The following is a 23,766-nucleotide window of genomic DNA, read 5'->3' on the forward strand; positions in this document are numbered from 1 at the left end:
AGTAACAACCTCACATATGCAGCGCGCGTAAATATCCAGCAAACAGTCGCACTTATCACAACAGTTCAACTATAACCTACAGTTCTTGTCAATGGAATTCCTACACTATAGTTTACTTTGGATGAATGAGAACAATTTGAAAAGGAGGAAGGATTACACCAAGCTATTGTAATCAAGCTATCTTTTGGTACACCAGACTTGCAGGTGTTAAGAAGTTTACTGCCAAAAATTATATGTATTAAAGGTCATTGTGTTTTAGGTTTACTTGCTCAGAGACAAATTTTAATGCGTTGTGATCAATATAAAAATTTTGTTTGTTCATTATCACGAGCTATTAATTACTTTCAACACGTAGGAAAGGAACACCAATATAGAAGTTTTCCCTGGAGTGTTGGATATAATCATAAGGAGGAAACATCTAAGGCAGCAGTTTGGATTTCACTTCCAAATCTATCACCTGGCTTGTTTGCAAGCAAACCGTTAATGTCCATCGTAGCTGCAGTTGGTAGGAATATTACCATTGATAAGGCCACACAAGTTAGTTCGCGTCCGAGCACAGCGAGGATGAAGGTGATCTTGGATTTGCTGGAAAAACATCGAGGGAAGGCGAGGCTTCAATACATTGATGTCACAATTGAAAAGATTATTGAGGAGTTCCAAACAATTGTATATGATAATTTGCCTGCATATTGCTTCCACTGTAAGAATCAAGTACATGAGAAGTTCAATGTCGTTTTCTAAAAGGAAAGATGCAGTGTGCTCAAGTTGGGGATGAAACATACGAAGAAGGTGATCAAGCTGTAAAAACATTGCAGGGTGACGTAAGGGATTTTTTAAATGCCAAGAAACAACAAAAGTTTTCTCTTTCAAAACTGACAAATGTGCTAGGTGATGGTACACTTGATAGGTTAGCACACGAGTAGGAGCCAGGATCAATAAAGGAAAAGGTTAACTCTAATCCTACTTTGAATGGGACTGTTGGTGTTGTACAGGTTGTTGGTGCCTTTGGTAGTGGTGCTGTTTTGAATCGAGATACTAGTGATAATAAATAACAAGGGGTAGAGCAAGGAGTTAGGATTGGTAAGATTGATGCACTAGAAACTGGGCAAGTGAGTAGGGATCAACAGAAAATTATTAAGAAAGCTAAACTCTGTAGTGATATCCCTATTGCTACTGCTTTAGTGAGGATTTACCAAGCTGTGGGTGCTGCTTTACAAAAATAAAACTATTATGATGCTCAAGTCGAGGGTGCTATTGTATGTGCGATTGATGGAGAAGTGAAGGTTTCTAAGGCCTATACTACAACAGTTGGACATAAAGAGCAAGAACAAGTTGTTGTGGGATCAAATTATAAGGCTGATGTTGCATTGAAAGCAGTTGGTAAATCTGGTCATCAGGCGCTTATCACTATTGATGTTTTGGAGGTGGCTGCTGATAGATCAAATACACCTAACAAAGTACATGCTGAAGCTGGGCAATCATGCAACATTAAGGAAATAGAGGCTAAGATTCATTCTAGAGTTTTGATGCAATAGGAAGGCAAAAAGGATAGACAGGAATGTGTTCAAGTGGCTGCAAATTCCAGTAGCAATGTTGATTCTACTGGGAATGTTAATGGACCTATTGCTAAATTGAATGCCTATGATTTGGGTATTAACAAGTAGGAAAATATAGAGGAAGGTTGGACTACAATATCTGGTAAAACGACAGCTGCAAAACAAATTACTACTGGACGCGACGAAACAGCAGATGCTACTACAGTACATGATGAGGGGCATGATTTTGAAGGAGTAATTGCCTTGGATAGTGCAGATGCTTCAGGTGTTAGGGCGGTACTGGAAAAAGCTGGTCAATCGAACAAAATTGTAGCTGATCAATCTCGGGCAATGGTCAGTCAATTACCAAGCAAAATTAATTCTATATGTCGTAAAAATCAGATTTTAGCAGCTAAGAGCATTTAGGTCTCAAGCTCTTTTGACGCGTTGGTTAATGAGCATGATGGTGCAGCAAAGAAAATTGGGAAGGATTTGCTACATGTGGATGATGACGCAAGATTAGTAGCTAGAAAAACCAGCTATACAGTTTGCGAAAAGGAGTAGAAAAATTCAAATGGCATAGGTGCTCGACTTCAGATCATAACCGTTGATGATCACAGTGGTGAGGCAATTCAAGTACCTACTGCGGCTACACTAACTCTCCATATCTCCAATTCGGAGTTAGCTAAAATGGTGAAGGATGCAGAGGCAGCTATGTTGATGAATACAACTCCAAAGATTAAGGCTCTATTGGTTACTTTGAATACGTCGGTTCATGAGGTTGCTTCATAATCTATGGAGTCATTTCGTGATCAAGGAAGTGATTTGGGGCAGCAATTGATATCTACAGGAAACAATCAACATGTGGAGAAAGGTATGGCATCACTTTCACAATCAAATTCTACAAATGAGATGACTAGCTCTAAGGATCTACAAGGTGCGACAAGTGCAATTATTGTTAATCGCAAGACTTGGGCTGAGAAAGTTCAAGAGGAGGAAGAAGATTATGCAGATAGCATCCAAGATTAGAGTGACGGCGAGGCAGCTCAATTTTTAGCAACTCCTCCATCAAAGGACGAGGCATCAAAGGTGCAAAGCGAGCAGGTTTCTAATTCTATAGATAGCGTGCCAAAGAAGAGAGGTTTTAGTCCAAATGTTGCTATTTTTGTACCTTCCGGGCAGCAACGAAAGCTCAATAATGCAGCAGCTTCGAAGGAGATCGAAATTTCGTCGATGCACAAGGCACTAGCTACTGGAAGTACCAATGCAATGGCTATAAAATACAATTTGACACATACAAATAAACTCCATGTTCTTGTTTCTGATGATATGGACACCTTGAGAGCTCTTGACAATCTGCGGAATGAGAAAGGAGCACTAGTGCCCAGATACAATCCTATTGATGCATTTGGTGTGGATATGGGCCAAGGTTTCTATGAATAAGGGGAAGAGGAAGAACTTCTAGATGCATTATTTCCCAATGTATCTAGAGAAGGAGATCTTTCTCCTAGATACTTTAGAAGTGGTTCCAACAAAATCAAGAAGAAGACACATGAGAGGCAACATAGTTCGGATGGTAAGGTGACACAGGGGCTGCCATTAGGCAACTTCCGATGAGGGTTGCAAAGCAAAAGGTTGCTGCCCCTACCACCTCCACAAGGTCCAATAAGTCCAATCGATCCAAGAAGAAATGATGAAGTTTGAAGACATTTTAAAAAGGGTTGATGAAGAAGACAAGGTTCTACAAGCTGAAGAGTTCACAAGATTAGAGAAGAAAGGGCAAGACTCTTATTTCTACATCATTATATTTTTCCATTTTATTAGCATCACCATATGTAATATCATGATAGAGCATGTTATAAGCTTTAGCTCAGTAAATTAAGGTCAGAATTCTTACATGCATGCTAGTAGATGAGGTTGTTCATGCCTCAATAGAAATTGTAAGGTAAGGTCTAGCTCAGTAGGTATTTGCTATTTGTCCTATGCCTTTTAGAAATATCCAAACGGCCATGAGATCATTCACCCTAATGAAACTTTGCCGGTAGCCACAACATGAGCATCATCATGAGGCTGCCATCATAAGGAAATGGAGGCGCACATGGATGATTATATAGCCAAGGCATAGAAGCAACACTACTATAGCTTTTGGCCCTCTTACTTGTACTCTTCCTCTGTGGTTTTTCTTTATTATTATTAAAAATATAGCTACTAGGCAGCTTGTCTAGTAGTATAATTTGCTAAAAGAATAATTAAAATAACCTCTATATTTTTAAACTTGAGTTTTACAATTAATTTAACAAATTAACCTTTGGTTCTTAATTAAATCGTTTTTTATCTGAATTAATCCAAAAAATAGTTTTCCAATTTAGAAAATAATGTTTTTAATAAGTAATTAGGTAATTACAATAATTAGTGGTGTATTTGATGATTATATTTTCTATCACATTTTATTAGAATTGATTAAGTTTAATTTGAATTAATTTTAAAACATTAAACACTAAATGGTTATAATTGCAATTGCACAATTAAATATAAATTGCTATCTATTGAGCAAACACCAGTCCAAGATTTAGCCCAATTCCCCCACTTGACCCAGTCCAAATGACCTGATCCAACCCATGTTGGCAATCCATGAACTACTCTCTAAGCCAATCAAATCGTGCCACATAGCTCATCTCCCACACTCACAAAACAAGCACAAAACTGTCTGGGCCGTCGATTTAAGACATCGACGATCCATATTTTATCCCCGTTTTTCCTTTTATTTAAACTTCCCGTCATATTTTATCATCGCTGTTGGATCACACATGATCCAACGGTTCCTATATTTTCCATAAAATTATTCTTAAAATATTTAAATCCCCAATTTATCGAGGCCGCCGATCTAATGATCCAACGGCCCAGATTCCATCCCCCACCATTAATCCTAGAGATTAACCCTCAATTACCCAAACCCTAATTCATTTCCCTCATTAACCAGCAACCCCTTTTCCCCCTTTACTCTCTACTCTCTCATATGCCCCAACCCCATGTAAGGACCTGGCCAGTCGTTTTGAGTATTGTAGTGATGCTCCATTATTTATTGCTTATTCTATGTTCATTTGTGATTATGTGACCTGTCGAGGTGGTTGGTTTGTTCCGAGGATATTTCAGAATGGATTGGGATACTTAGTCCCAAAGTTGGAATTGAGCGATAGATGACTTTGTCGATACTGGGTTTGAATTTTGGTTTCGGACATTGGAGTAAGTTCATTGTTTCATTTACGGCTTGTGTGTAAAATTTGAAATTGATAGGAGTTGGTTTGATAGGTTTCGACATTGGTTTTAGAAGTTGGAAATCCATTTGTTTTGTTAGGCTTGAATTGGGGTGCAATTCGTATTTTTGATGTTGCTTGACGTGATTTGACGCTTCAACTAAGTTTGTATCATGTTTGAGGATGTTTTGGTATATTAGGATGGGGTCTCGTGAGCCTCGGATGAGATTCATATTGATTTCAGATTGGTTTTGGACTTGGAACTTGGCTGAATATTTCTGATGCCTGGTGTGATCACACCTGCAAGAATGGGGCCGTATGTGCGATGTCGTAGAAGTGAAAGGAGGCCGCAGGTGCGGAGGCTGGCTAGGTTGGGCAATGGCCGCTGGTGCGAGGTGCTTCTACGGGCCCGCTTATTCGTAAGAGTTTCCACAGAAGCAAATTTGGAGTGCAAGGACTGGGGACCGCAGATGTGGATGTATTTTGTAGGTGAGGATGCGCAGAAGAGCAAGATGGATTACAGAAATAGGATTGCGACGTAGAAGTGGCAGGTCAGGTTTCTAGTGGACTTAGTAGAAGCGAAGAATTTTCTGCAAAAGCAGAACTGTAGGTGCGGATTTTGAGTCCGCATATACGAGATGCCCTGACAGAAGGATTTAAATGAGGGCTTCGAGTTTTCTCTAATTTTTGGACATGTGAAGCTAGGCAATGTAAGGCCCCATAAATGTTTTTACCTAAAACGCATGATTTCGTGGTGCTGAGGTAGACTTATATGTTGATGATACCAAACCTCGTGCATCAGGCTATGGAGAAGGCTAAGATCATTAAGAAGAGATTGAAAACTGCTCAGAGTCGTCAGAAGTCCTATTCGGATGTTAGTAGTATGGATTTGGAGTTCAAAAAAGATAATTGGGTATTCTTGAATGGTATAATGTTGTTTGGTAGGAAAGGGAAATTGAGTCCGATGTATGTCGGACCGTAAAGAATCATTCAGAGGATTGGTCAAGTGGCGTACAAACTTGAGCTACCACCTGAGATGTCATTAGTGCACCCGATATTTAATGTGTCTATGTTGAAGAAATTAGTTGGAGACCCAACACTCATTGTTCCGGTTGAGACTACAGAGGTTAATGAAGAACTAACTTATGAAGAAATTCCAGTTTCCATTCTTGAAAGGCAAGTCCGAAAGCTAAGAAATAAAGAAATTGCCTCCGTGAAGGTGTTATGGCAAAACCAATAGGTTGAAGAGGCTATTTGGGAGGCCGAGGAAGAGATGAAGAAGAAGTACCCTCATTTGTTTGAATAGATATGTAATTGTTTCTATGAAATTGTTTCCTATGGATTGTGTATCACTTGTACAGTTTATGCTCAGGGTATTCCCTTTCATGTAATATATTGCTTATGAGGCCGCGGTTGGTGTTGTTTGATATTATGTTGCATCGTTGGATTATGTATATTTCATTAGGATTGGTTTTTGGTATTTTCTGACAGGTTGATAGGCCCAGTTACAGGGGAAACTCTGGCGAAAGTTTTGCAAATTTTGGGAGTTAGTCAATATCCGGTATGACTGGTATGTGAGGGAATAGTTGGGCCATAGTGGATTCTAATGATGGATTTTGACCCTCATTCGAGGAAGAATGATCCTAAGCGGGGGAGAATGTAAGTCCCCGTAAATATTTTTACCTAAAACCTGGGATTTCGTGGTGCTGAGGTAGACTTAAGTGTTGATGATTGTAGAGATTCTTCGCGGCTCGCAAGCTCGTTGCGGTACCAAATTTTTGAGTTTAACAGTGCGTTGGGGAGTTGAAGAAAAGTTTTGGCAGAATAGGGCAGTTCTGCGGTCCACAATGCGACCGCAGAATTGCCGCAGAGTGAAGTAGAGAACTGGGCGGAATTTGGATGATATTTTAAGGTAAATTATGCGATCGCAAACCCATTCTACGTTCCATACTTCCGTCGCATATTTTGTGTGAAGAATTTTGTTGGGTGATTCTGTGGTCAAATCTGCGGCCGTACAACTAGTTTGCAAACCACATACATGCTACCAGACCCAACACGAAATAACCTAGTTTCTGGAGATCAATTTTGCGGTCCATTTTGTGGGCCACACAGTTTTTCTGCGGTTCACTCTACGATCGCAGATTTGGAATCGAAGGGTCCAAAATTCTTATTTTATAACTCGACCCTATATCGATAAATAGGCCTAAAGGGTCACTTTGAAGAGGAAAATCTGATATTTTTAGAGAAAGGTGAGAGTATCTTAGAGAGAGAAAGAGAAGACCTAGCTAATTGTTCATCAAAATCTTGCTCAAGCCCTGAAATTCAACAAGAAAGCTCACAAGATCTGCACCCAAGAGGTAAGGTTCTAACCTTAGTCTTCAATTTCGAGTCTGGGGTTAGAGATGGGTGATTGGGACTATGATTCTTGGGTGTGAGAGTATTATTTATACATGCATGTAATAATAAGGTTTGTGGGAAGAATGTTGAACTCAAATGGGTAACGATTAAGTTGTGGAGTGGAGGAAATCTTGTAGAAGAACCTTGTACCTAAATTGCACACATAGTGTTTGATGAAATGCTCAAGTGAGCTGGACCATGAACTTATTCCTAATTATGGTTCAATTTTGTTATGTTTTTAAATAGTTTGAAGTTGCTAAGAAATCTGGAATATAAGGAAGCTCAAAGCGAGGTATGTTGGCTAAAATCCTCCCTTAGAATTGAATCCCATGGTGTTCATGTAATTTATGCAAGTCCCAAGTTGTTCATTATAAAATTGGTTATTCCGTATAAGCTTGTGTTGAAAGATATATGTTCAATATGTATTCCAATGCTTTTATCATATTGAGTTATCATTTGAGGATGTGTTCAAAGTATGGGCTATGTATTAAAAATATCACGACTTCAAGTCAAGTTCAAATGAAGGCTATTGTGCCAAATTGTGTGAAAAATCTCTATGTGCCTAAGACTCTTAATTGCTCGTATGTGTACTTAAAGTCTTGATTTGAAAAGCCTTGTTATTGTTGATGATGATGATGTTTGAAAGTGAAAAAGGTCAGCATGAAATATGAAATACGGCCAACGTGCCAAGAATGATATTACAATTGTGGCAACTAGTGCCAATGAAATGAAAAGATGTGAAAGAAGTATGACATGAGCTGAAAATCCTTTTTTATAATAAACATTTTGGGAATATGGATAGTCACCGAGGAAGGGTAGGTTGAAATATCGTAACTCCGAAACTACACGTGCCGGTGTAGGAGGTCATTATAATTATTCCCATTAATTGGGATGAGATGATTGATAGAAAAGGATGATATCAATCCACACAACATTGTGGTGAGACGGCCTAGCCGATTGGCTTGTGATCGAACGCCATGTCGCACACATGGTGGTGATTGTGCTAGAAGTTGTAATTGAAATTGTGATTGTGGTTGATGTCTCAGATGAGATGACCTAGCCGAACGGGTCATGATCGGACTCCGTGCTAAAAGTTTGGTGGTATTGTGAGTGGTGGCGTATCGGTACTAAATATCACCCAAACTAAAATATGGAAATTTACTTGAAAACTTATGTTGTTCTTAACTTGATGTTTTGTTATTGTTTGAAGCTTCCATTGATTTTATGATTGTTTCTTCTTGTATTATTACTCATTCTATATAGAGGGTGTTTAGTTATACATACTAGTACTGTTCCATATATACTAACTTCCCTTTTGCCGAGGGCGCTACATCTTTAATGGATGCAGGTGGTTCCACAGCAGGTGGCATTGATCAGTGATAGCGGTACACCCTCTTCCCAGTAGACTTGGTAAGCCCTAATTCATTTCGGGGTCATGTATCTTTCGTTCCTTGTGTTATGTGTTTGAGGTATAGTCGAGTCCTTATTGTCGGCACTATCATAGTACTCTTTTGTATCTATGTGAGGCGAGGATCTGTACACATAGTGTGGGTTGTATATGTGTGTTGGGAAAGTCAAACAAGTTATGTTGTGCTTGAATCACTTGTTCCACTTCAAACCATGAAAATATGTGTATTTTCAGGTTTTAAAATGAAGTAACTAATGGCAATGAATTGGTATTGTATACATGATATCCTTATTGTCTAATTAATGAAGATATGTATTCTCTTTAATCATGAGTGAGTGTGGGTAGAAAGTATCGAACAGTCTTTCCTAACTGGGTTCACTCGGTTGAGCGCCGGTCGCGCTCTTCGAGTTTGGGGCGTGAAAAACTTGGAGCCGTGTCTAGTAGAGTCCTTCTTATCGGTGTGTTTTCGACCACATCTATAATGGGGAGGCTACTTGGACATTTAGGAATGTAACCTTTCTTTGATGTTCTAGATCGTGCAATAAAGCTTATTGTAAGACCGTTCCTCCTTTAACTCGTGCGCTGCTCTAATATTCAGTACATGGTGCCTAAGAAAAAGGCAAGAACTGGCCACAGAGCCAATCTCACCCCAGGAGTGGCGGTTGATCCTATACTTGGTGATGCGGGTGAGCACACTAGGGGTGAGGATAATTCCCTAACTACTACCCTGCCCAATTCTACTACTCCTGCTCAGACTGCACCAGTTCCTACGCCCACTGAGGGTGCATCGATGTATCTGATGGGGACCTTAGGGGAGCCATATAGATGTTGGCTCAGATAGTGTCTTCTCAGACCAGTAATAAAATATTGCACCTACTTCTTCCAGTCAACAAGGGGATTCTGCTAGTTCCAGGGTGAACAGGTTTCTTCAGTTTGATCCTCCAGTATTCATGGGTACTAACCCAGAGAAGGACCCCACGACTTCATTGATGAGATGCACAAGAATCTCTGAGTTATGCACGCTACTAAGACAGAGGCAGTGGAGTTGGCCTCCTACCGCCTAAAAAAGCTGGCATATTCTTGGTTTGAGCTATGGGAGGAGTCCTCCGGCGAAGTGGGGTAAGTTTACTGATGCCTTCATTGATCATTTCTTGCCTGCCGAGACTAAGGCAGCCTGTGCCACTGAGTTTGAGAGCCTGAGGCAAGGTAGACTGAGTATGTGAAAGTACTATATCATATTCGCGCACCTGTCCAAGTATGCTATTTACATGTTGCCCACTATGGAGGCTAGAGTGCACTCGTTTGTGCAGGTCCTTAGTCCCTAGGTAATTAATGAGGCCTCTACCGCTGCCTTGAATTCTGATATGAACTATGGGAAGATGGTGGCATTCACTCAAGCCGATCAAGTCGTGATCGGACTTCGTGATAAACATACGATGGTAATGTGAGCGGTGGCATATCGGTACTAAAGATGTCCCAACCTAAAATAAGGAAATTTACTTGAAAACTTATCTTCCTCTTAACTTGATGTTTTTGTATTGTTTGAAGATTCCATTGATTTTATGATTGTTCCTTATTGTATTATTACTCATTCTATTGAGAGGGTGTTTAGTTATACATACTTGTATTATTCCATATGTACTAACGTCCCTTTTGCTGGGGGCTCTGCATCTTTAATGGATGCAGGTGGTTCCAAAACAGGTGGCATTGATCAGTGATAGCGCTACAACCTCTTCCCAACAAACTTGGTGAGACCCACTTTATTTTAGGGTCATGTATCTTTCGTTCCTTGTGTAGCATGTTTGAGGTATAGTCGGGGCCTTGTTGCCGGCACTATCATAGTACTCTTTTGTATCTATTAGAGGCTCCGTAGATATAGTGTGGGTTGTATATGTGTGCTGGGAAAGTCAAAAAAGTTATGTTGTGTATTGTATACATGATCTCCTTATTGTATAATTAACGAAGATATGTATTCTCTTTATTTATGAGTGTGGCTTGCTTGACCGGGTTCACTCTTTTGAATGCCGGTCGCGCTCCCCGAGTTCGGGGCATGACAAGCTAGGGGATATTGTTTAGAAGGATTTCACTATAATTCAAGAAGTAAGCAACTTTTGATCAATTTTATCCATAAATATTGAATACCCATTAATTTGTACACCTAGATTATGTATGTTTAAGGTGGAATTCTTGAGATTTTCGGTCTCTGTATTGGAGAGTAAGATTTGGGGATTTGAGGGTCGATTTGTGGTTGGAATTAGATGATTTTGGTATGGTTGGACTCGTAATTGAATGGGTGTTCGAATTTTTTAAATTTTGTCAGGTTCCAAGGTGTGGGTCAGGGTTGAATTTTTGGGTTGACCTTTTTTGAATTTGGTTAAAGATCTTAGCTTTATCGTATGGAATTGATTCCTATAGCTTGTATTGATTATATTGAATTATTTGTGACTAGATTCGAGTCATTCGGAGGCCGATTCACGAGGCAAGGGTTTGTTCGAGCATTGAGTTGCGTACTTTGAGGTAATTAACACTTCTAAACTTGGAACTGAGGGTATAAATCCTTGGAAACATGTTATATTGTTTGTGTTAGGGTGACACACATGCTTGGTGATGGGCGTGTGGGAGTGCACCGTGGTAATCACGATTCGCCTATTTCTTTCAGACTGTGGTGTTATCAAGTCATGTTCTATCCATGAAATCCTTATTTGTTAGAGTAAATGAATTGTAATTCATGTTAGAAAACGTGTTTAGTCTATGTGCTTATTCTGTTGAGGCCTAATGAGGTTATTTTTGCTATTTTGTGTTTTTTGCTTTAACTTCAATTATGTGCTCAGTCATGATCCTTCATTTGCATATCATATCTCAGTCTCTGTTATCATTTACCGTTACATTACATGTTCTTATTGCTTGGGCTGAGTATTATGAGATTGTGAGCCCTTGAGACTTGAGAGATTGATGACTGAGTTGGGCCTAGGAGCCGAGTTGAGAGTGTTATTGTGGATCAGGCCACACACCGCAGCAGGCCTTATTTGCTTATTTATTATTATAGATCGGGTTGTATGCCACAGGAAGCCTTATGGGATTTATATTAGCGCTTGGGCAGGATCTGCCCCTCCAGAATCTCATATACCAGTAGTGAGTGCAGGCATAGTGATTTATATTCACGTGCTTTGGTGAGGGGCATTGATGCCGGGCACCCATACAGTGCTGAGTGATTGTGTGTATGATGAGTGGGAATTTGACATAGGTAGATTGATTCTGAGAGTGGGAGTACCTAGAAATGTCAATGTTATACCTTACTTTTGGCTTGTATATTTGACATGTAGGCATAGAGATGTACAATTTCTCACACTAGCTATACTTGACATGTCCTTATCAGTGTTGGCCTTAAATTGTGAACTTGAAAGCATGCCTAAATTTCTTTACTGTGAACGAGCTGAATATGGAATATTCTCTGAGTTATTACTGTCATTCTCATTGTTGTACATGTGTTGTCATTATTTTGGTTCTGACTGTATCCTTCTAAGATTGTCACTACTTTCAGCTTAAGGCTAGTTCTTTTACTTATTGAATACATTGGGTCGGTTGTAACTCATAATACACTCTGTGCTTCATGTGCAAATCCAGGTATAACTAGACGCGGTGATTGCTAAAGTGATGCTAGTACCTGCTCGGAGACTTTGAGGTAGCTGATATGACGCCCGCATACCTTGATTATTCTTCCTTTTATTTTCTAAAGTATTGTTCTACTATTTAGACAATTATTCGAGAGTTTATTTTATGTTGAGATATTGTAGTGATCATGTACTTGTTGACACCAGGTTTTGGGATGGTTGTAGTAGAGTTACAATTGTTTTTATCATATATTTATAAGATTTTCAATTGTTGAGCTTATTAAATCATGTTTTAATTCAAATTCATAGTTGTTATGTGATTGTCGGCTTGCCAAGTAAATGTATTAGGCGCCGTCATGACAGGTTGGGATTTTGGGTTGTGACATATTGGTATCGGAGCACTAGGTTACTTAGGTCTCGTGAGTCATGAGCATGTTTAGTAAAGTCTTGTGGATCGGTACTGTAATGCTCCATAAAATTTTACAGAGAACCTGGGGTTTCGTGGTGCCGAGGTAGGCGAATGTGGATCGGTACATTTTCCTTGTTGTATACGTACATCTGCATCGAAGAGCCAACATAGATATGGTCTTAACAACACACTGAATCACAAAACATTACATGTACCTACTTTTGAACGAGACACATTATTCGTGAAGCCTTCTTACCACAATTCTCTCACTTACAACCTCTTGAGGAATTGAGTTATGTAGTGATTTTCTTGAATTGAGTTATAACCCTAGGTTAATACTTTCAACTTGCTTCACCAAATTCTCAACAAAGGAGTATACCTAATGAATTTCTTATATAACCTTCCGATTCAAATGGATAACATTTGCTCACTTGTGCATGCACCATCATAATATTTACCTGTATGGCATCAAATCGAATGTAAAACAACCTAGTGTTGAGATCTCTCTTGAGCCACTCTTTCTCCCTCTTCTTTGTATGTGGCTCATAGGATTTAAGGAAACACTTTACTCCTTTTGTGAACATTATCAGGAATTCTTTTCACTGTCTGGTAACATAAGAGCATACCTCAACACCTATTATATGTGTACATGTCAATCAAAAGAGTCGCTCGTCCGCATAAGGTTCCTCTGAAATTTTAGATCCTCACAAATTCGTCATAGGAAGATCATTTGTTTGCCCATCTCAGTATAACTTTTAGTCCACTTAGATCATTCCGTAGTGAGTAAGTCACCTCGTTCCTAGTATTGTAGCTGCACATGAAATGGCCGGGTACTGCAACTTGAGAGTTATTATAGAAGAAACATGTTTAGATCATAACAAGGGTCATGTCTCTCTTTACACCTCTACAACATATTCTGACTGTGTTTCTTAGTTAGTAAACTCATTACGCTAGTCACCCGACACTTGACGACATAACCATGTGAGATCGCATCCTTCTATGAGACTCTTTAACCCTTCCTTTCTCATAGGATCCTTAATAGGCTCTCCATCAAGTCCGAATACACTTTTGGAGTTATCATAGAATCACGTCCTTTTCTCATGTTTTCCCATCCTTCACTAGCATCTGGGTACTTTCCAACTCACAAAACGCGTGGCAAAGTAATTACGAACATTTGCAAACCTTCTATGATTACACTATAGTGCCTTCATGGGTTCTGTTATCTTTAACACTCGGCTTCTAGAATCATTTATTATGCCATTTTCATGTGCGGAGAGTTTATATCCTTAACATTCCACATCCCTGGGTTGATAGGGGTTTATCATTTTCCTTTCTCCTCGAAGCATCATATTAAACATTAGAACCTCTCCAACCCATGCATGATTCCCCTCAATATTAAGACATCCTAGATACATGGTTTCACTCGTGTATGGTTGAAGTTAAGTAGTCTTACCATGACTTTTCCCTCCCCACTTCAGGTGGATGTTTCAGATTTTGGCACCTATCATGAACATATTAATTTGAAGGACAGGTCTATCGCATCTCTAGTCCTCTCATATAGGATCAACTATCGGGAAGGGTTAAGTCACCGGAGTAATAACCTCATAAGTGCTCAACCACCTCTTCAACCTCATGAGCTTGGGGTGTAGATTCCTTGTGTCAAATACTGTTAAGAGTGTCACACAAATTCATGTATTTTTGAAACCTCAATCACATTCATGGTGCAAGAACCTTCTCATTTTGAATTAAACTGATTTTCCCTACACTTAAGGAGGCAACTGGTGTACTTGACTATTTCTCCTTAAGTCTTACTATTGCCGAACAAGGAACATATGGAATAAAACAATTGCAACTACCCCTCTCATAACTCATCGTGTTCCAGGAATAACTGATACTAACGTCTTCATCCTCCCGGTCATGCCTCTCATATATATCACATGTATAAAATGGCTCACCTCTTTTACATCTTAAGATCATGTTCATGGTTCCCACATTGTCAGTGTGTACTAGTTAACTCTAGGTCTCATTTGTCGAGTCAATGATGTCATCATAATGATTAACCTTGTCACCACTATTGGTAGTAACCTTTATATCTCTTACGATATAACCTCGTGAAATGCCCCTGCTCAGCACATTGGCAGATTTTTGAAAAATTCCAACTCAATCTCAAACACTGTCGTTCCTAGTTGCGCTTGCCAGGTTTATAGATTCAAACATGTCAAAGGTGGAGTATCATTTCGTGATCAATTATATTGGGTAGGAATATCTATGGTCATATCCATTCAAACACATCGTAGAATATAGAGGAGGAGGAGGTTGAAGGTTGCCAAAGTCCGATTCGGATGTTCGACACGGGAATTTGGGAGGTCACGAAAGCGAATGGGTTATTCTCAAGATTTTCTCCATGAAGGCATTATGTGATTTGTTAATAAAGGTAAAGTAGGTGCAGTACACATTGGGCCTTATGGAATCTTGAAGGAAATAGGCCGAACTATGAGTATGATGCCCCCCATCATTGTCCACCATGCACCAGTGCTTCATTTGTCTACGTTAAAGAAGGTAGTTGGAGATCCTTGCCAATTGTCCCGGTGGAGGCTATTAAAGGTGAAGATAATGGGTAATTAGTTTACGAGAGGTACATACTTGTTATTCTTGTTAGACAAGTCCGGAAGTTGAGATTTCCTCCGTCAAAGTGCTATGGCGAAGTCTATGAGTCGAGGAAGTCAACTCGAAGGTCGAGGGTGTTGTGGAAAGAAAATATTCTCACTTGTTTATATAGCCAAATGGTTGTGGTTCGAAAGGTACTTTCTATGTGTTATGATTTAGATATGTACAGTTCATGTCAAGATACCATATTTGATAATGTAATGCCTGTAATGTTAAGATTGGTGTTATTTATATATAGTGTGATTTTTTGTTGAGTTGTGGATATGTTGTTAAGAGTGGTTTAGGTGATTCTATAACAGGTGGATAGGCCCACATAGAGGGAAATTTCTGCTGAAAATTCTAAAACCTTTGGGAGTTAGTTGAAATTTTGGGACTTGAGATGTATGAAAGAAGAGGTGAGTTATGTAGGGTGTTTTGGGCGGACTCTACTCCTCATTCGAGGACGAAAGATCCTAAGCAGGGGAGGATGTAAGGCCTCATAAAATTTTGCATAGAACCCAAAGTTTCATCGTGCCAAGGTGGGCTAATGTGTTCGAAGGTAGCGGCACAGACATTTTGGGTTGTACAATGCGTTGGGGAGTTGGAAGAATGATTTTTGCAGAGCATGGATTTTTTGAGGTCCATTATGCAGTCGCATAACTACTCCGCGAACCGCATATTTTCTTCAGAGTGCAACAGGAACAAAGCAAATTTTGGAGGTCATTTTGAGGTCAATTATGCGATAGCATAACCATTTCGCGAGCCGCACATCTGTCGTAGATTCAACATGAAATATTCCGGAGGCAGACTTTTGCGGTTCGCTATGCGACCGCATAACTATTCTGCGGGACGCAGAACGGCCGTAGACTTGATCAGGCCAGCCCAGTTTTTTGGACCTTTTTTGCGGTCCACTTTGCGGATTGCATATTTGTTTTGCGGTCCGGTCTGCTATCGCTGACCCGGTTTATAGTCTTAAGTTTGAGGAAATTTTACCCGACCCCATTTTTATAAAACGAGTTTGGGGGTTATTTTGGTTGGGTTAAATGACTGTTTTAGAGAGAGGGGATTGATTTAGAGAGAGAGGAGGAATAACCAAGTGCTTTGATCATCAATCCTTGCCCCAATCTTGATTATTCAAGGGAATCACTCACCAGGCCACCACCTATACGAGTAAGTTCATGTCCTACATCATCCATGCAAGCTTGTTTTGTGTCTAAGTAGCTTGTGGAGTTTCAGATAGGCTATGCATATGACAATAAGAGGTAGTATGTGGGTTTATGAACTATTTCGAGTAGTTCCTTGATGAAATTGGTTGAGGGAGGAAGGGATTACCATTGTAGAGCCTTTCATTCGATTTTGCATAGTAAGTGTTTGACGAAATTCCCAAGTGACTTATATCATGAGAATCCTTCTAATTATTATTCAATTTTCCCTATTTTCCTATAGATTGAAATTTCTAGAAGTATTGGGACGTTGTAGTAATCTAAGGAAAGCTCAAGAAAGGTATGTTGGATAAACTCTCTTTCTAGAATCGGAATCCATGATTTCCTCGTAAGTTCCAAATGTGGCTTGATCAATCTCTTTTCCTATGGTTTCAAATTACTTCCAACATTAGATTTGCCTAAAATCTTATATACTCGAGTCATCTTCAAATTTTGTTTATCATATTATGCTCCCCTTAGTGGGAAAATGTTCAAATGAAGTTGTTTTTATCTAATGCATATGATTTGAATCCATGTTTCAACCTTAAATCACCATGCTCGCCTTTGTAAGCATTTCTAATGTGGTTTGAGCTCTTACATATTCATGAGTTGAAACTGTGCATTGCCCTTTGGGGAACAATATTTCAAAAAAATAAATGGTGTATTAATTTGTGCCTTGATTGTCAGTCATTTTGCTCCATTCTTTGGAAAGGAATCCATTATGTTTAAAGCCTTCATTACTAATGAATTTAAAGCTATGATTTCAGGAATATTCTGTATATTGATGTTGTGAGTGGTTGAAAGTACTAATGAATCTATATATTGTATGAAAGGTTATGAGATGAATGAATTAATATTTCAATTTCCCTTATATACAAAAAAATATTTTTGGGAGTATCATTAGCGAGCCGAGTAAGGGTGGGTTGTAACGGCCCACACCCGAAACAACACATGCCGGTGTAGGAGCGGATTGGGATTATTCCCCTTAATTTGGATGAGATTGATGTGTTGAGATTATTCCCCTTAATTGGGATGAGATTGTTGTTGGCCTTGGATTGGAAGTCGACTCACACGACATATGTGGGGAGACGTCCTAGGCAATCGGGTAAAGATTGGACTCCATATCACGTGCATGGTGGTTCCTCCTTCCTATTATTATATTTTATTCGCACCACATGTCGATCCATATTCATTAGTGGAGAGATGGCTCAGCCGATCGAGCTATGATCGGACTCTATGCCTCGTGAATTGTGTGATGTTCGGAGGCTAATGATCTCCCAACACCAAATATTAATTTCTTATTTTGAAAATTATTATGTTTTAACATGGCATTAGGATATCAATGGTTTTTCCTTGTTTTTTTCATGATTTTTCCCCCTTTTATATTGGCATTCTATTTCTTAGAGGGTATTTAGCTCTACATACTAGTACTATTCCATATGCACTGATGTCCTTTTTGCCAAGGGCGTTGCATCTTTAATGGATGCAGGTGGTTCGTCAGCGGGCAGTTTTGGTCCTCGTTAGCAGTTACCCTCTACTCAGCAGACTTGGTGAGGCCTATTCTATTTCGAGGCCCTATGACATTTTATTTTTCATATTGTGTTACGAGGTATAGTCGGGGACTTAGAGGCTCCGTAGACATACTGTGGGTTGTGTTTTGAATGAGGGGAAACTAATTAAAAATATTGTTTAAATTGCTAGATGTTTCCTCTTTTAACTATGAATTTAAAATATTTTGATAACAATAAAAGAAGCTTTTATAAGAATGAAAGTTGGTTTTGTGCATACTATCCTCGTGATTGGTTTAACTCTTTATATTTATGCTCAAATTATTCATGGGTGAGGTGGAATGATAGGCACCAAGTAGGCTTTCTTGACTGAGAGGTCTTGGTCGAGTGCGGGACCCGCTCCCTAAGGTCGGGGTGTGACAGGTATGGAGTCGTCTGTACTTATCTTCGAGAGGCTACAGATGGTGAGGACACGTGCGACCTGATCCGGTGGACGACCACCAGTACCACCAGCTAGGGCTGCGTTAGAGGCTGAGATGCGGCTCGTACTGAAGTTAGAACAGCCCCTGTGGAGCCACTAGTTGCTCCAGCTAAGGCGCAGATACCAGATGTTGTTGAGCAGGTGGGACAAGTTCAGGCAACAGCTGTGCCCATTATGATCTCAGGCCCTCAGAAGGCCTTAGCCTAGATTTTGACTATATACACGAGCCTGGCTCAGGCAGTCTCAGTTCCAACTGTACCAGCCAGCTCTCAAGCTAGGGGAGGTACTTAGACTGCCGCCGCCCGTACTCCAGAGCAGGTAGTTGAGGACACCAGACATTGGGGGTATTACCAGCCCAGCCAATTGTAGCTACTCGGTCCCAGGTTGGCCCATCTCTGAGTGATACGGAGCAGAAGAGACTAGAGCAGTTTGGGAGGCTAAAGCTTCCAGAGTTCAGTGGGGCTGAGTCAAAGGATGCTTAGGATTTTATAAGCAGATGCCAATGGATCCTTCGCACAGATGGTATTTTGGAGATGAGTGGAGTTTCATTTATAACTTTTCAGCTGACATGGGCAGCCTATAGATGGTGGGAGGCCTATGAGTTGAGCAGGGTAGCCGACGCTGCACAACTTGTGTGGCACGATTTCTAAGTTCTCTCCTTAGAGAAGTTTGCTCCATACACTCGTAGAGAAGGGTTGCAGAGGAAGTTTGAGCTGCTACACCAGGAGGGTATGTCAGTGAGTCAGTTTGAGATGATATTTTTAGAGTTGAATCGTCATGCGGTATGGTTGGTTCCCATTTAGAGGGAGAGGATTATGAGGTTCATTGATGGCCTCAACTATAGACTATGTTTCATCAAAGACTCGAGAGATTTCGGTGGGTGCAAGGTTTGACAAGATGGTTGATATTGCTAGATGCCTAGAGCTAGTTTGCAGTCAGGAGAGTGAGGTGAGGGAGGCCAAGAGGCCTCGTAGTTCAGGTAGTTTCATTAGTGCCTCATCTAGAGTGCAGTCCCATCACAATAAGGGTCATCCTTATAGGCCCGCTCTGATGGCTCAGCATGTTCATAATGGTTCATCAGCTAGCCATGGTTCATATAGTGCTCGTCCGGGTCAATCATCTTTTAGTGCCATCCCAGATCAGAGTCTATCCTATGCTTCATCAGTTTAGGGTTCGCCTGTACCAGGTTCTTCTAGTGGTTATTCTGGTTCTCAGGTTCCGATTTAGTACCCGCCGCCATTGTCAGATCAAAGTTGTTTTGCATGTGGAGAATTGGGGCATGTGAGGAGGTATTGTCCCCATCTTATGAGAGGTCTAGTTGAGCAGAGGGATCGGGCTATGAGTTTTGCGCCAGTTACTACACCACTATCTTAGCCAGCTCAGGGTGGGACTCAAGCAGTTTGAGGTTACCCTAGAGGGGGAGGTTAATCAGGTGGTGGTCAGGCTTGATGCTATGCTTTTCCTGCCAGGCCAGGAGTCATTGCTTCAGACGCAGTGATCACGTGTATTGTTTCAGTGTGCCATAGACATGCTTCCATATTATTTTTCCTTGGTTCCACTTATTCATATGTATCATCATACTTTCCTCGTTATTTAGATATGCCACGTGACTCTTTAGCTACACATGTTCATGTATCAATGCCGGTGAATGGTTCTATTATTGTGGACCGTGTATATCGGTCATGTGTGGAGACCATTTGGGGATTAAAGATGAGAGTTGATCTTTTACTACTTAGTATGGTTGATTTTGACGTGATTCAAGGCATTGATTGGGGTTCGCCATGTCATGCTATTTAGGATTGTCACGCTAAAACCGTGACGTTGGCGATGCCGTTATTGCCTAGGATTAAGTGAAGAGGTTCTCTAAACTATGTTCCCAGTAGAATTTTTTCATATTTGAAGCCCCAACGGATGGTTCGGAAGGGATGTATGGAATATTTAACCTTTGTGAGGTATGTTGGTGCTGATACTCCTACCATTTAGTCTGTTTTGGTAGTATAGGACTTTTCAGATGTCTTTCCTGCAGACCTGTCGGGCATGCCACCCGACAGGGATATTGATTTTTGTATTGACTTGGTTCCGGGCACTAAAGCCATTTCTATTCCTTTGTAATGTATGGCACCAACAAAGTTGAAGGAATTGAAAGAACATGTTCAGGAGCTTCTTGATAAGGGATTCATTAGGCCTATTATGTCGCCTTGGGGTGCACCGGTACTGTTTGTGAAGAAGAAGAAATTTTTTTTATGAAGAAGAAGAATAGTATTATGAAGATGTGCATTGATTGTAGGTAGTTAAACAAAGTTACAATTAAGAACAAGTACCCAATGTCAAGCATTGATGACTAATTTTACCAACTTTAAGGTGCTAGAGTGTTCTCTAAGATTGATTTGAGGTCTGGGTATCACCAGTTGAATATTCGGGATTCTGATATTCTGAAAACAACATTCAGGACCCACTATGGTCCCTACGAGTTCCTTGTGATGTCTTTTGTGTTGACCAATGGCTTAGCAGTATTTATGCATCTGATGAACAGTGTATTCCAGCCATATCTTGATTCTTTTTTCATAGTATTCATTGATGATATACTGGTGTACTCATGCATCAAGGAGAAGTATGAGTAGCATCTGAGGATTGTACTACAGACGTTGAGTGTGAAGAAGCTTTCCAAGTGTGATTGTTTGCTTGATTTTGTGGCGTTCTTGGGGCATGTGGTTTCCAGTGAGGGTATCAAGGTAGATCCGAAGAAGATTGAGGCAGTTTAGAGTTAGCCCTGACCATCGTCAGCTACTGAGATTTAGAGTTTTCTTGGCTTGGCCAGATATTATCGCTGTTTCGTGGAGGTTTGTTGTCCATTGCTACACCTTTGACTATATTAACCCAAAAGGGTGCTCCATTCTGGTGGTCTGATAAGTGTGAGGAGAGCTTTCATAAGCTCAGGACTTCCTTGACCACAGCTTCGATTCTAGTTTTACCTTTAGCATCGGGTTCATATACAGAATATTGTGATGCTTCTTGGATTGGTATTGGGTGTGTCTTGATGCAGGAGGGTAGGGTGACTGCTTATGCTTCACGCTGGTTGAATTCCCGTGAGAAAAACTACCTCATTCATGACTTAGACTTGGCCGCTATTGTTCGTGCATTGATAATTTGGATACATTATATCTACGATGTGTCTTATGAGGTATTTATAGACCATCAAAGTCTACAACACTTGTTTAAGCAAAAGGATCTAAATTTGAGGCAGCGAAGATGGTCGGAACTGGTAAAAGATTATGATATCACAATTTTTTGTCATCCCGGGAAGGCCAATGTGGTGGACGATGCCTTTAGTAGAATGGCGGTGAGTATGGGCAGCCTTACATAAATTACAGTTGGTGAGAGATCGCTAGCATCAGATGTTTAGGTCTTGGCCAATCAGTTTGCGAGGTTAGACGTTTCAGAGCCTAGTCGGGTTCTAGCTTGTGTGGTTTCTCGGTCTTCTTTATTTGAGAGTATTAGAGAGCATCAATATGACGACCCCCATTTACTTGTCGTTAAGGACATAGTGCAACACGGTGATACCAAGGAGGTTTCTATTGGATGTGATAGGGTGTTGCGGACACAGGATCGGGTTGGTGTACCAAATGTGGACGGGTTATGTGAGTTGATTCTTAAGGAGGCCCACGGTTTGTGGTAATTCATTCATCCAGGAGCCGCGAAGATGTATCAGTACATGAGGTAGAACTATTTGTGGAGAAGAATGAAAAATGAGATAGCGGAGTTTGTGGCTCAGTGCTTGAACTGTTAGCAGGTGAAGTACAAGCATCAGAGGCTGGGCGGTTTGTTTTAGAGACATGACATTCCTGAGTGGAAATGGGAGAGTGTTACCACGGACTTCGTTGTTGCGCTCCCATGGACTTTTAAGAAATTTGATTCTATTTGGGTGATTTTTGACCAGTTCACTAAGTCCGTACATTTCAATCCGGTTGTGACTACCTATTCTTTAGAGCTATTGGCTGAGATCTATATCTACGAGATTGTTCGCCTTCACAGTGTGCCACTGTCCATTATTTTTTATCGGGGCACGCAATTCACATCACAATTTTGGGGAGCAGTGTAGTGAGAGTTGGGCACACAGGTTGAGTTGAGCATAACATTCCATCCCTAGACGGACGGATAGTCTGAGCGCACCATTCAGATTTTGGAGGATATGCTACGCACTTATTTTATCGATTTTGGGGGTTCTTGGGATCAATTTCTACCACTTGCAGAATTTTCCTACAACAACTGCTACCAATCGAGTATTCAGATGGCTCCTTATGAGGCCTTATATAGGAGGCAATGTTGTTCTCCAGTTTGTTGGTTTGAGCCGGGAGAGGCTAGGTTATTGGGTACTGATTTTGTTCAGGATACCATGGAGAAAGTCAAATTGATTTGGGATCATATTCACATAGCACAGTCTAGACAGAAGATTTATGATGATTGGAAGGTTCGTGATGTTGTTCATATGGTGGGAAATAAGTAATTGCTCAGAGTATCCCCTATCAAGGGTGCGATGAGGTTCGGGAAGAAGGGCAAGTTGAGCCCTCGGTATATTGGCCCTTTTGAGGTGCTTGAGAGGATTGGAGAGGTGGCCTACAAGCTTGTATTGCTGCTTAGTCTATCGGTGTTCACCTAGTGTTTCATGTTTCCATGCTCCGAAAGTATTATGGTGATCCGTCACATGTTTTGGATTTCAGCACAGTTCAGTTAGATGGGGATTTGACTTATGATGTGGAGCCTGTAGCCATTTTGGATCGGCAGGTTCGAATGTTGTGATCAAGGAATATAGCTTCAGTGAAAGTTTAGTGGAGAGGCCAGACAGTCAAGGAGGCTACAAGGGAGACCGAGCGGGAGATGCGAAGCATCTATCCACACCTATTTGCGACTTCATGTATGATTCTAGACTCGTTCGAGGATGAACGTTGCTTTAAGAAGGGGAGAATGTAAGGACTCGGCCGGTCGTTTTGAGTATTGTATCCCCTTTACCCCATTTATTGCTTATTCTATGTTCATTTGTGATTATGTGACTCTCCGGGGTGGTTGGTTTGGTTCCGGGGATGTTTCAGAATGAATTGAGACACTTACTCCCAAGGTTGGAAGCTTAAGTCAAAAATGTTTGTTGGATGTTGAATTATGTGTAAATGACTCTGGAATGAAGTTTTTAGGGTTCCAATAGCTCAGTATCATGATTTTCGACTTAGGAGTATTTCCAGATATTGATTTAGAGATCCGTAGGTCGTTTTGGCTTGAATTGGCGAAAGTTAGAAAGTTGAAGGTTTGGAAGGTTGAGATGT

This window comes from Nicotiana tabacum, chromosome 17 (assembly GCF_000715075.1).
Source record: "Nicotiana tabacum cultivar K326 chromosome 17, ASM71507v2, whole genome shotgun sequence".
In the NCBI taxonomy this organism is placed as follows: Eukaryota; Viridiplantae; Streptophyta; class Magnoliopsida; order Solanales; family Solanaceae; genus Nicotiana; species Nicotiana tabacum.